Source organism: Dromaius novaehollandiae, chromosome 13 (genome assembly GCF_036370855.1).
Source record: "Dromaius novaehollandiae isolate bDroNov1 chromosome 13, bDroNov1.hap1, whole genome shotgun sequence".
Taxonomy (NCBI): domain Eukaryota; kingdom Metazoa; phylum Chordata; class Aves; order Casuariiformes; family Dromaiidae; genus Dromaius; species Dromaius novaehollandiae.
The window spans coordinates 16,737,247-16,749,533 of NC_088110.1; the positions used below are offsets into that span (position 1 = coordinate 16,737,247).

Here is a 12,287-nt window from a genome sequence, read left to right on the forward strand (position 1 = left end):
AATTCATTTAGTTATGTTTGAGAAGAGTTTTTTCAAATGATTTGGTATTATTTTTATATTCTTTTACCTGTTACTAGAAGCTGCTTTTAATCACTGAAAGTTGTGATCTCCTAAGGAGAAGAAAAGTATAATTCATTCTAAAATACACTAAAATCACCTGAATTTATGCTGCCATAAAGGAGTAAAGTGTGAGTAAAACATCTCACACTCATGCAGATTAACAAAATTATGAAAGAAATGCTAGGAGAAATTATTGAAGGATGTTTCTGACAACAACCAAACTTAGTGTCTTAAGTTTTCTGACCAACATTAAACAATTCTTTTAGGTTTGGTGAGGTTGCATGGGAAGAATTATTTCATTTGCCCAGAAATGCCTTAATTTGCAGGGACTTTAGATAAAGAGTATATATGGATAAGTGAGATCACTCCATTAAAGTATTTTCCTCTGGTTGAAGGAAGGCTGTCTGAGTATAAAAGCAGTCCCTGGAATGTGATTCATTATTTAATGTATGCTTCGTATAAAAACCTGAGATCTACAAGAAGTAGTTCTAACAGCACAATGGAAAACACAGTAGCTTTCTTCAAAAATAAGCATGTCAAGTGGGTTATCGTTGGAGCCCCTCACTTCATGCTGGCTTATTTCTTACAGGTCATATCTGTGAATAGATTCCTGACCATCAAGTAACAGAATATACAATTTGGTTTTCCTTTATATTACAAATGATAGTGTGCAGTAATGAGTTGAGTTAGCTCTATTGGTTCTGCAATGTTTGCAGCATCTGGTATGAACTCCTCTTCAGATGCAGGAATCTTACAAAAAGAAAACAATTCAGTGTTGCTGAGGAGGAAATACCCTAAGAGTAATGGAATAAAATGCAATAAACAAATTCTTAGTTTGAGTATCAGGAAAAAATAACCAGAGTGATACCTTTAAGACTGTAAAATCATTTTTTAAGGAAAGCAGTGGAGTTACACTAACTGAGAATACTTGAACTTAAATTGAGTAAACCACTAGAAAATATGCCGTATAAAATACGACATTAATCAGAGGATAGGTTAGATGTAGGCTCTTTCTGTCACCGTTTTCTTGGTTTCTACAAGGGAAGCTCATGAAGTACATACTTACAGTCCTTTAGCTGCTATCATAAGCTTTCACATAGGAGCTGAGAAGTGTATCCTTCAACTAGAGAGAAGATTTTTCACTTCTTTCACACAAAATAGCCTTAAAGAAAATACTCCAAACCTAAAAAAGCTGTTTAATTTGACTCAGGTTTATTATTTGTATTGCGTTAAAATCTTATGCTTAATCCAATGAAATAACCATCACCTAGGAAAGTGATTTCCATTATCATGAAAGCCAGAGAAAACTCCAAAGGTTTTTGGTGAACCTGAAAATCATAATTTTTCTCCTGTTTCACTAGCATTAAATTCCCCCTTCTACCTTCATTTCTAGTTATCAATATTCCTTTGAGTAGCAGTTCAGTTAGCATGAAAATGACATATTAGTTTCTAAAGAGAATTTAATCATAAAGAATTCAACTGTGGCTTTGCCACAGTTCCTGAATATGTGGCTTCATATTATGGAGCTGCTTCTGAATGAATAAGTGGTTTCTGATTCCCCCTTTTTCTAGAACTGTGTGGGACACAGATTACATTCTTCTCTAAAGCAATAGAGCTGAATGGATTTGCCTACTGGGGCTGTCCTGTCTTTCTGTGCCAGCTATATGTAGTGGCCCTCATCTGTAGTGTAACTACAGTACTACTTGTATGTACCACAGAATAGTTTAAGCCTACTCTAAGTTTACAATATGCAGTTTTTTCTATGATTATCAGATGGTTCTATCCATTATTCATAATACTTGATATTTTCAAATTTGCTGAATTTGTTCTTGTCTTTGTTCTTCATTCACTTAGAGAAACTTATTAGCCATCTTAAGTGTCAAATCATATAGAGCCCTCCAGCATAGATTTGTTTTCTAGAATATGTAAACTAGAGACATACATAAATCTAATAATTAAGCAAACCAGATACAAGTATTCCTATAGAAACTGCAGCCATATATTATACAGGGTGAAAAAGATTGTTGTGAATCATCTTAAGAGAAGTGTTGATTTCAGAAAAATGTAAAGTATGCAGCAGATTTTCTTGGTAATACAAGAATTTTGGAACAAAGGTATGATAATGTTTATTACATACCACAGAGAGTTTTTTGGATTGCTACATGCAGCCTCAAAAAGCCGATAGTAATATATTAAGATAGCTACAATTTTCTGGTAGCTTGTGGCATTGCATATTTCACTTTTTAGAGGTAGTGATACATAAAACATGCACACTAGTTTAGTAGGTTTATAAATTGAATAGTTTGGTTGTGAACACAAACAGAGAGAGTGGAAAATGCATTTCAATGAAAGAAAATGTCCAAAGCAAATAGAAACAATGTCAATGATTTATTTATTTATTTATTTATTTATTTATCCAATCTTAGCAATGTGAGCCATCACGCCTAATATTTTTTTCCTACTAACTAGAAAAACACATTATTAACACATTTGTATTTAGTACTTAGGAATGGGGAAGTACTTAGTGGGGAACTTTAAGTTAAGTACTTTAGTACTTAACTGATAAAATTAAGTACTTTAGTACTTAGTGGGGAAGATGTTCAAATACTGTGGTGGCAGTCTGCAAGCTAAATCAGAAGAGCTACTTAGAATAATTTCTTGTCAAAAACAAAAGAAAAATGAAGGTGATCCTCCAAGTAGGTTAGTGCTTTTTCTCTATAGTTACATTGTCATATGCCCTTGCTAAATGGAAAGTATTTCCAATGTGTTTGAAACTGAATTGATGCTGAACACAAATATTACATCTAGAATTGTGTTTTTCCCCAGATGGTATCACTGTTTTAAGGAACAGAATATGTTAAAGGGGTCCCCTTTAAAATGTTTATTTTCCTTCAATCATAGGCGAGTATCAAAGGTTTAGGTTCAGCTCTTTAGAGCTAGGTGACTGGCCTTTTATTAACTTTGCTTTTTAAAAATTCAGGACAGATTTAGAGCTGAGCAGCTAGCAGCAGCAGTTTTCAGCAAATTTTCCTATCTTAACATTAACTGTGTTTAGTCCTTCTCTGAACCACATTCTTAGTTGCAACTAGGATGTTACTCTCAACCTACTTGTTGAAACAATTCTGTAATGCTAGATGCACAGAAATAAGTATTGGTAAGTGACCTATAAAACAATAATTTTCCATTACCTGAGATGAAAAATGCATATATGTAGAGTACTTCTGTAGTTCTAGTTTGCAACTTCTGTTGTATGAGTTATAGGTACATGAAAGAAGGTAATTCAGAAGTTATTTTTCATTCAGTGCTGTGAATATGGCTTGGAGTAAATGGGTTTTTTTGATGATTTGTTCCAGATATAGTTATTTTTCCCTTTCCATAGGTGAATTTTAATGGGATTGCTGGTTTATTGATAGAGAGTAAAAATAAATAATACATTATAAAAATGCAGATTCGGATTTTCTGTGGGAGGTTCAACATATAATAAGATGACATCAGATTAGTAATGTAGCTTACAGTGGACTAAAATATATTCCATAAATCATTATTGTTACATCTGACTGACTGATGTCAGATTTGCTGACTAGTCATGTGTGTATTATTTATAAAGGTATAGAAGTTGTATGTATTCTCTCACAATCCAAATACTGACAATCAAAATGCTGGGGGAAGGGATTTCTTAAGGCTGCTAAAAGTAGCTAAAGTACAGTTCTCACTTTTAAGATTTTTCAAGGATATTAAATCACGACTGTCAGCTTTGAATAAGATTATCATAATGGAACATAATATGAAGTGACACTGCATTCTGCAATATAGGAATGGTAGAGAAAATACATTTTCAGCTGTGTCTGACTTATTTACATTTCATATGAACTTACGTAAAAAATATCATTCCTACACATAGCTGAAATACAGTTACATGGGCAAAACGAGTTAGCCAAGTATCTTACCCTACTGGAAAACTCATTCTATTATTCAAACATAAACCCTTACCATATGTGTATAAAAATTGATTTTTAAAGCTGCGATCTTGGATAAGGTCACTGGATACAATGGCCAAACTTTGATTCAATAAATCCGAGATGAAAACAGAAAAGTCAGAAGATGTAGAAAACTTAGCACTGCTCTAACAGAATGTGGATATTTCCATGGAGAGTGAATAATTGATTTTTTTTCCTATACCTACATAAAAATAGTTTTCAGCATTAATTTCCAGGTGAAATTGCATGTGCTTTATTCAACAGAGCTCTAAATGATCTGGTATTTGGCCTCCTCTGGACCGCACTGTTGCGTCTGAGATACCTTGTGGTTCTGAAATCAGAACATAAATGAGTAGGCTTAGGAAGGATGAAAATGGCACTCAGCAGAAGGCAGTCCTGAATCTTCTCTTTTAATTTACAGTCTTTATTCTCCTCCTTCATCTAGATGTTGAAATATAGCACAGCAGAATAAAAACAAATATGATAACAGGATGAATGACAGCAACCTTTGAATTACAGACAGTTCTGTGATGTTGCAGACTATTTCTTATATCTAGTTGTTAATGCCCAGCTTATTAGTAATCCTGCCCATCAATAACTACTCAAACTGTCCTCAGAATATTATATGTTGTACTGATGAGACCCATCATCATAAAAAAGACTACTGAAATACTGAAGAAAGTTCAAAGCAGGATAGTTAAGGTGAGAGAGACCAAAGAATATGACATATAATGAGAGATTGATTGAACTTAATTTGTATAAACTACATAAGAGGTGATTAAAGGAGGATATGAAATCACTATACAAATATTTGAGAGGTGTTACTAAAAGAGAGGCACAGGGACTGTTTCTGTAATTACTCATGATAAAATGACAAAGTAACATTTTCAAATTAGAGAGAGAGATGGGAAAGCAGAGTTTTAATACAAGAAGTAATAGGCAACTGTAAGGGGAAAGGAACGAGCTTCTTAGGAAAAGAACCAAGTCATGTTCAACAGAGTCTTTCTAAACAGTTCAGTTTCTAAATAATTTAGATTTAAACCCTGGTGGGATTAGTGTAGGAAAGAGCGTATTCTACTTTAGTCAGAGCCTGGATTGAACTACTGCCTTCTAGCTCATTCTATCAACTACTGTTGCTGTGATTTAGTTGCAGATAACTAATTTTTAACTGAAATAATTTTAAGAGGTATGAACTGGGATGGGTGTACATTCTTGTGTCAAGTGCATGTGTACTTGTCAGTGGTGTGTGCAAGTGAGGAGTGTGAACTCTAGCTTTGCTTCCATTCATTCTCCTAAGCAAGAGTGCAAGTGGGTGCAGTAGCACACAGAGGGGTAGGTTCGTGCAGCATGGATAGCAATATCATTGCTACTGGTGAAGCAGAACAGGCTGCAGCACGTGTAGGAACCTCTGGAGTTCATACTCAGTCACTTCTGTTACATACCTTCAGCTCTGCCTTGACAGCACTTGGTGCAATCTGGATAAGACTAAAAGACTCAAGTTAACATGTGATACGTTCACATTTTCAGTTTTCTCTGTAGACTCACCTTTATAATGGACAAAGGAGTAGCATATGCTGTAAAGATGGAGTTAAAAACTACTTAGGACAAGTGTCTATTAGTACTTAGCTGGGTAAAAACTGAACTTCATACATCAGGAATGGCTGTTAAATCTGCAACGCAGTGATGAGATATCAGTACTAGATCATTTCAGTCCTGGTTGTTCTGGAAAATTACAAAAATGAAAATACAAATATTTGGCTATGGGCTGAGTTAAAGCAGAGCAGAAGCGTGTACACTGTATTTTCCAAATCTCAATATAACTAGGTTACATAACTAAAGAAGCATTTTTCGTTCACTAAGTAATATACACTGGCAGTAGTATGGGAAGAACTTAAATTTTTCGCCTAGTCTGAAGGGAGAAAGTATAAACAAGTTCTTATTGTATATAATGTTAATGAGAAAATGCTTCCATTGAAGTAACCATTTCATCATATCCATATGGGGCCGTCTTTCAAAACGTGAGCATCTGTGTGCATTTTTGGTTGCAAGAAGAAAAAACTTTAGTTTGGAAAAGCTAGGCGCAATGCTGGAAATATAATGTATCTACAAACTTGTTTAAACCTTATCTTGTTATGCCATACTAAGTATACTCTGCAACCTTAGGAGTTGCGTTCAAACATTGACAATTTTTGATATCAACAGGCTGTGATGAGTATAGATTTCCATATGTATCGTGAGGACGCAACATCCATAGCTATCAATCCCTCTAGGTAGACATGGATACCTCTCGATCTCTAGAGGCATCATGTCCTGTTGCTTTCCACACCTCCTTCTAGGGATCAATGGGACGAGGTCTCAATAATTATGGGTACCTGTCGATATCGATTCCTGCCGATAGCCATCGATACGTGTCGTTCTCAACAGGCATCTCTGGTTTTAGGTCTGGGACCGATTTTTCTCTTGGTAGGCATCGGAGGGTATCGACAGGGATTGCTCTCGGTAGCATGGGGCATCGATGTCCATCAAATTCCAGACCTATCAAGGGTATTTGATATATCAATAGGGATAACGAATCGAGGGTGTGTGTCATATGTCGGAGGGGGGCCTAATAATTTGTGGTGGGTGGGTAATAAGTGGCTGGAGGGCATAATAAATTGCAGGAGGTGTAATATTTTGGAAGGGGGTATCTCAATGGGCCTCGATATTTATTGATATTGAGAGGTGCAAATATTATGGATAAGGGCTGTAGGATTGCGTCCTTCTATAGCAGCAAGAGCTGTCTTTTCGGAATAAGGAAAAGAAGTTTGAAATCAGTGTTGTGATGTTTTCAAACAGTTATAAAGATCTGTAGTTGGTAAGGATGAGTGACTTACGATGAAGACAGGCATTGAACAGCGTTATTTCTGCTTCTAAAATTTTTCTAATAATAATAGCAACAATAAAGCTGATACTGTGTGCTTCTTGCGTTTTTTTAGCAATATCTGTATTTTTTTAGAAAACTGGTGATACAGTTAGGGGTTAACCATTTTCCTTATGTTGAGCAGGAAAACAGGGGCTACATATCTGTGTTAAATAATGGTGTGCTTCAACAGACAGAGGTAGAGAGAGGAATTTAAACTACAGAGCTAGATTTGGAAAACATTTCAAAAAGCATCCAGAGTTACTTTCCCCACAGTGTCCAGTGTAATTATAGCTATTAGGAGATCATTAAAAATACAATCCTAAGGAAGCAGGTTTATAAATGCAGTGCAAAATGCTTATTTACTGCATTCCTTCTCACTTGGTGTGAGGGCGATCCCTCCTGTATGCCTGTGAAATCTTGTTGCCAGGGAAAAAAGGCATGGCTGGTAAGTATAGGTGAAAGCTTTTTCCCGTACAATAAAACCCAGAGAGAAGTTCATCTGAATTAAAAGACAGTATTGTAATAGATGTTATAAAATAAAATCTTATTAGATATTCTTCAGGAACAATACATGTTGTGAAATGTAGGTGGTCTTTATGTACAATGGGAAACTTGCAAAATCTACTTGAAAATGAAAGCATGGGAAGAAAGCATGGAAGTAATAAAGGCTGAAAAATAAGATATAATAGACCGTAGGTTATACGAGAAACAAGAGATTTAATACAACATTATTTGACCTTCATCTCTTTGTTTGACAGAGAGGCAGGCACTGTCGTCTTCCCTATAAACTTTTAAAAAATAAACCTGGTGATAAAGCATGCACGTTGTTGCCTTCTTTCTTAAGAGCACAAAAATGGCAAAGAATCACTCCAGATATACTTATGTAACATTGTATTTAATTCTGCTAGTGATTATTTTTACTGCAGCTAATGGCTTTTATTTGAAATATATCTACATCTGAGTGTTCAGATGTTCCTATAATTGATAATTTTTTATAAAGTTTGCCAGTCTAGATAGAGGCTGCAGATCTTTTTCCTTATTAAAATAAAAATTCAGAAGCATTAAAACTAAGTAAGAAGTGGGGATATATGATAATAACTTGTATTAAAATGATTATGATTTTTATGAAGGGTAAATTGAATTAAGAGATAGTGAATTAATATGCCTGTACCAGCTCTTCAGAGGATTAGACTTTCTTTAATTTTCAAGAAAGTTTGTAGCAATCTATTCCTTTTTTTATGAATTATGGTGCAGGTTTTCCAGAGGTCTCCAAGTGATCATTTGTTGTAATGTGCTGCTAAAGCATCACTGAAATCAATGCACTTCATGGGGATACAAAGAATGCACCTTGTGGCTCTCCAAGGAAATTACAAGATTGACTTTACAGGAGGGTGGGCCCTAAATGACTGTTATATTTAATAAGAATCTCCACCAAGATTTTAGCACTGAAGGTAGATCGAAGCAATTACTTAGCTCTTCCAGATTGAAGAAGGGGAAGTTCCAAAGCATGCAAGCTGAAATAGTAGGAAGTCTTCATCAAAACGTGCGAGATGAATGAGATCCTTAAGAAAGGTTTGTCAGGGTCAAATTCCACTTTTGCATAGTGCTTGCTTGGTTTTGTTCTGTGTTCTCAATTACTATGTGTAGTTTTATAATGTTACCGTAAAGAGATCCTTAAAAAAATGGAGAGGAAAATGATAAGTGAAAAACAAATCTTCATTCCTGTTGTCCTACTTGCTTGTCTTCTTCCTCTGCGCTGGCTGCAGCCTATGACACATTGCTCCTTTTCCCCTGATCTTTTTCAGCGTGAGACAGTGTATATTCTTCCAAATAGGTTTTTGAAAGTAGTCCACAGGGGTGCATTTTAACCGATTCAAGTTGTGAGGCAGATTGTGCAAATTGCTCAGTGTGTGCGTTTAGGACCACTGTAAAAGTAAATCCCATTCTGCAGCTGTTTTATTTGCTATTGAGCAGTGTGACACCAATAGCTGTTTAGGAAAAGCAACTCAGCTTAAAAGAAAAGAAAGGAACATCCAGTATAAGAGGTAGTTTCATTGTTTGAAGAGAGATCTTTCTCCTTGATTTCTTCACTTTCCACCCCATTTCCTCAGGTTTCCAGTTTCAGTCAGAGCCTATTAGCCAAATTATGATGCGGGTATCTGTTCACTGGTTGTACTACAAGTCCATTGAGGGTTTTCAGAGGACTAAGATTTGCTGAAATATTTTATCCTGAGTTAGAATACATAGAGATGCTGCCTTTTGTTAGACTGTATGGATGGAAGGGACCTGAAGTGAATATGTAGTGAGTACCCTTGCCCCAAAACGAGATCAGCTCTACCTCACCTCATTCTTGACAAGATGTTTGTCTAACCTGTTCTTAAAAACTTCTGGTAATGGAAATGCTGTAAATTCTACAGGCAGCCTTCTCTTTCTGCACTTACTTATCTTTCCTGTTAAAAAGATATTCCCCTACTGTTTAACCTAAATCTCTCTTGCTGCAATTTAAACCTATTTTGTGGTTCACGTTTGAGGCCTATTTTTTTTCTCTTATCCCCAGTCAAAATGGAGATTAGCCCCCAGTAATTTTTACCTACTTAGCTGCAAAGTCTTCTCTCAAACTTCCATAAACTCCATAAACCAAATATTTCCTTGTAGACTTTCAGCTGTTATACTTGCTGCTTTGGACAGTCCTGATCAGTTCCAATATGGAAAACTGGACACACAATTCCAGCTCCAGCCTTACCGGTATGAGTGGAGTGAAAGGATTAGTTTATGGTTCTTACATTTAACGTGCTAACTAATCTCCAGATTATCTCCAGAAAATATTTGAGCATTTTTAACAGCTCGTTTTGACTCCACATTCCCTTCTGTCTTGTGAGTCATCACTTCTCTTGTAATTGTGAAGTTAATTTTCACCCCCACAAAATACTTTTCTACTTGCCAACTGAGCTGCACCCTCCTTTTTTAGACTGTCCAATTTGCCAAGATTGATTTGAACTCTAATCCTGTTCTTCCACTACTTGCAATTGTTTCCAACTTTGTGTCATCTGAAAGGCTTGATACGTTCTTCCTGTCCTCCATCATTCAGAAAATACTGAATGATGCTAGAAGCAAAGCAAACCCTATGAACCACTTCATCCATCTCTCCACTTTGACAGTAAGCCATTGATAACTGTTCTGAATACAATTTTCCAACAAGCATTTACCTGCCCTACATTAGTTTACGATAATTCCCATCCCTAGCTTTTAAACTGCTCTCCTGTTTGGCACATATCATTTGCATCCATCACAGCATGCTGAAAGTGATTATGTTTTTATTCTCAATTTTGTTTCTGGCTGAATTGAAGTAGAATAGGTTGAATACTCCATGAGTTAATATTTTGTGTGCTGGATGCGTATTAGCATTTGGTGAGCCTGAATTGACTTCTAAAAGTAGTCTGAAAGTTTCAGTATTTCCTGAGTCCAGCCTGAGAACTGATGAATAAAACAAAAGGACAAATAAATATCCTTCAGCAAATTAAAGTGAAATTCTCTACACATAACACTCTCCGTCTGTCTTGGTCTTCATTACATTACTTTTTCAGATGGGCATGGAGGCTTTTTGTGTTTATTAATTTGGTTTGTAAGAGATATTGTTGTTTCTGTCTTTTTACTGGCCTCTGTTCTAAAGATACTGAACATAGAAGTACTGGTGGTAAAAATAAACTTGTAATTCAGTTGTATTTGATGTTTAAAAACCTTCAGATCCTATAATAGTAATTAAAACAGTAAACTATTTTTCTTTCTATCTCTTTATCTTGTTCAGAATTGAAACTTGACTTTGTCTTTGACTTTTAGCCCCCAGCAAATGGTTTATGGGCTGAGACAGCACGTAGGAATATGTATAAAACTGTTGAAGTAACAGGATGTGTTAGCATCTTTACATGGAAAAAAAAACAGAAATTTATCCCTTAAAATTGGAAACTGTAATTCTAATTAAGATTTTTGTTTAGTCTTCCCCACCTCTTTCAAACCAGAGACAAGAGGTGGAGTGTTTCATACATTAAGAGACAAATTAAAATACATGTGGAAATGCCTGGGAAAAATCATCACTTTATTGAAACAATTCACTTATCTCAAACAGTAGCATGAAACAAAATGTGTTATCTTACACAAGGCATCTGTAGGTCTGGCATAACTGTGTAAACTAGGATAAAAAAAAAAAAAAGAACTACCTGCCAAAATAATAGTCAAAAAAAAGTTTTAGCAGGCTTAGTTCAAAATCCATGAAAATAGATGAAAAGAATAGTTTTTAATGATCTTTGGATCAGTTCTATTATTGAAAAAAATTTAATGTGGACCAAACTCTGATACCCTTCTGTATTAGCACTCTTTTTATGAGTCATCTTATTTATAGCAGTAGAGTTATTTGCAAAATGCATCATTATTAATCACGATTAGTAAACCAGTCAGACCAGACCAGTCAGTCACAACTTTAAACTGCTTTTAGAAAAAAATATCATTTAGTCTCCATAGCCAGGCTGCTATGAGAGAAAATGGCCCCATTCTTTCAAAAAAACTGTTTTGTATGTAGCACCTCTGAGAAATGTTTATCTTCTGAATTTTGATGTTCCTTATCTTCATTCAAAATACGAACTCCTAAAGAAGTATGTTCTTCAATGTTTTGAAAAATAATTTATGTCCCTTCCATAGATGATATAGAAGAACAGTGAAATTACGTGAAAGTTATTTCAAGGATGCTTCATTAGTTTTACAACCACCAGATTACATTATATTTGTCAGCTCCCTGAGGCACAACCCCTTCTAGGGGTTGAGTTGGCTAAGCTGAAGAGTTTAGCTGACTGAGTCCAAGACCAGCTGCTTCACCGGTAAGAGCTGTTGTGAAGAAAGCTGGAAGAGAGAGCTGCCCTCCTGTCCCTTGGGAGCTGCTTTTAGGTTGTACTGCTGGCTCCCGCCTGTGCTGCGCAGCAGCTATGTCTGGTCTGGTCTTGTTCTTCCTCAGTTTGGACCCGGACCCACTGGCTCAGCTTCCTGGCTTGCCTTTGGAGCTGCCTCGTCTCTACGGACTTGCTAGGTGGTCACTGTATTGTGTCTGACCCCACCACTGCCTCTGGACCTGATCCTGACCCTGACTTGCCTCTCTACACCCTGGCTCCTTGTTGGTGAAGTCACCGCTCCCACCTGCCTTATTACTGCACTCTGCTCTCGACTCACCTTTCCTTGCAGAGCAGCCAACCCTTGCTGCTCCCTGACACTATTAATCATTTCCTAATCCCACTTACAACATGCTGGGATGAAAAATCACTGATGTCTATTGAGTTCCTTGGGAAGAAGAGATCATTTTGGCT

At 36.1% G+C, this 12,287-nt stretch overlaps 1 protein-coding gene across 1 annotated transcript in view; it reads left to right on the forward strand.

Moving 5' to 3' along the window:
- Positions 1–12,287, forward strand: part of CDH8 (cadherin 8) — a 152,076-nt gene that overhangs the window by 69,940 nt on the left and 69,849 nt on the right. The gene's annotated exons all lie outside the window — the stretch shown is intronic.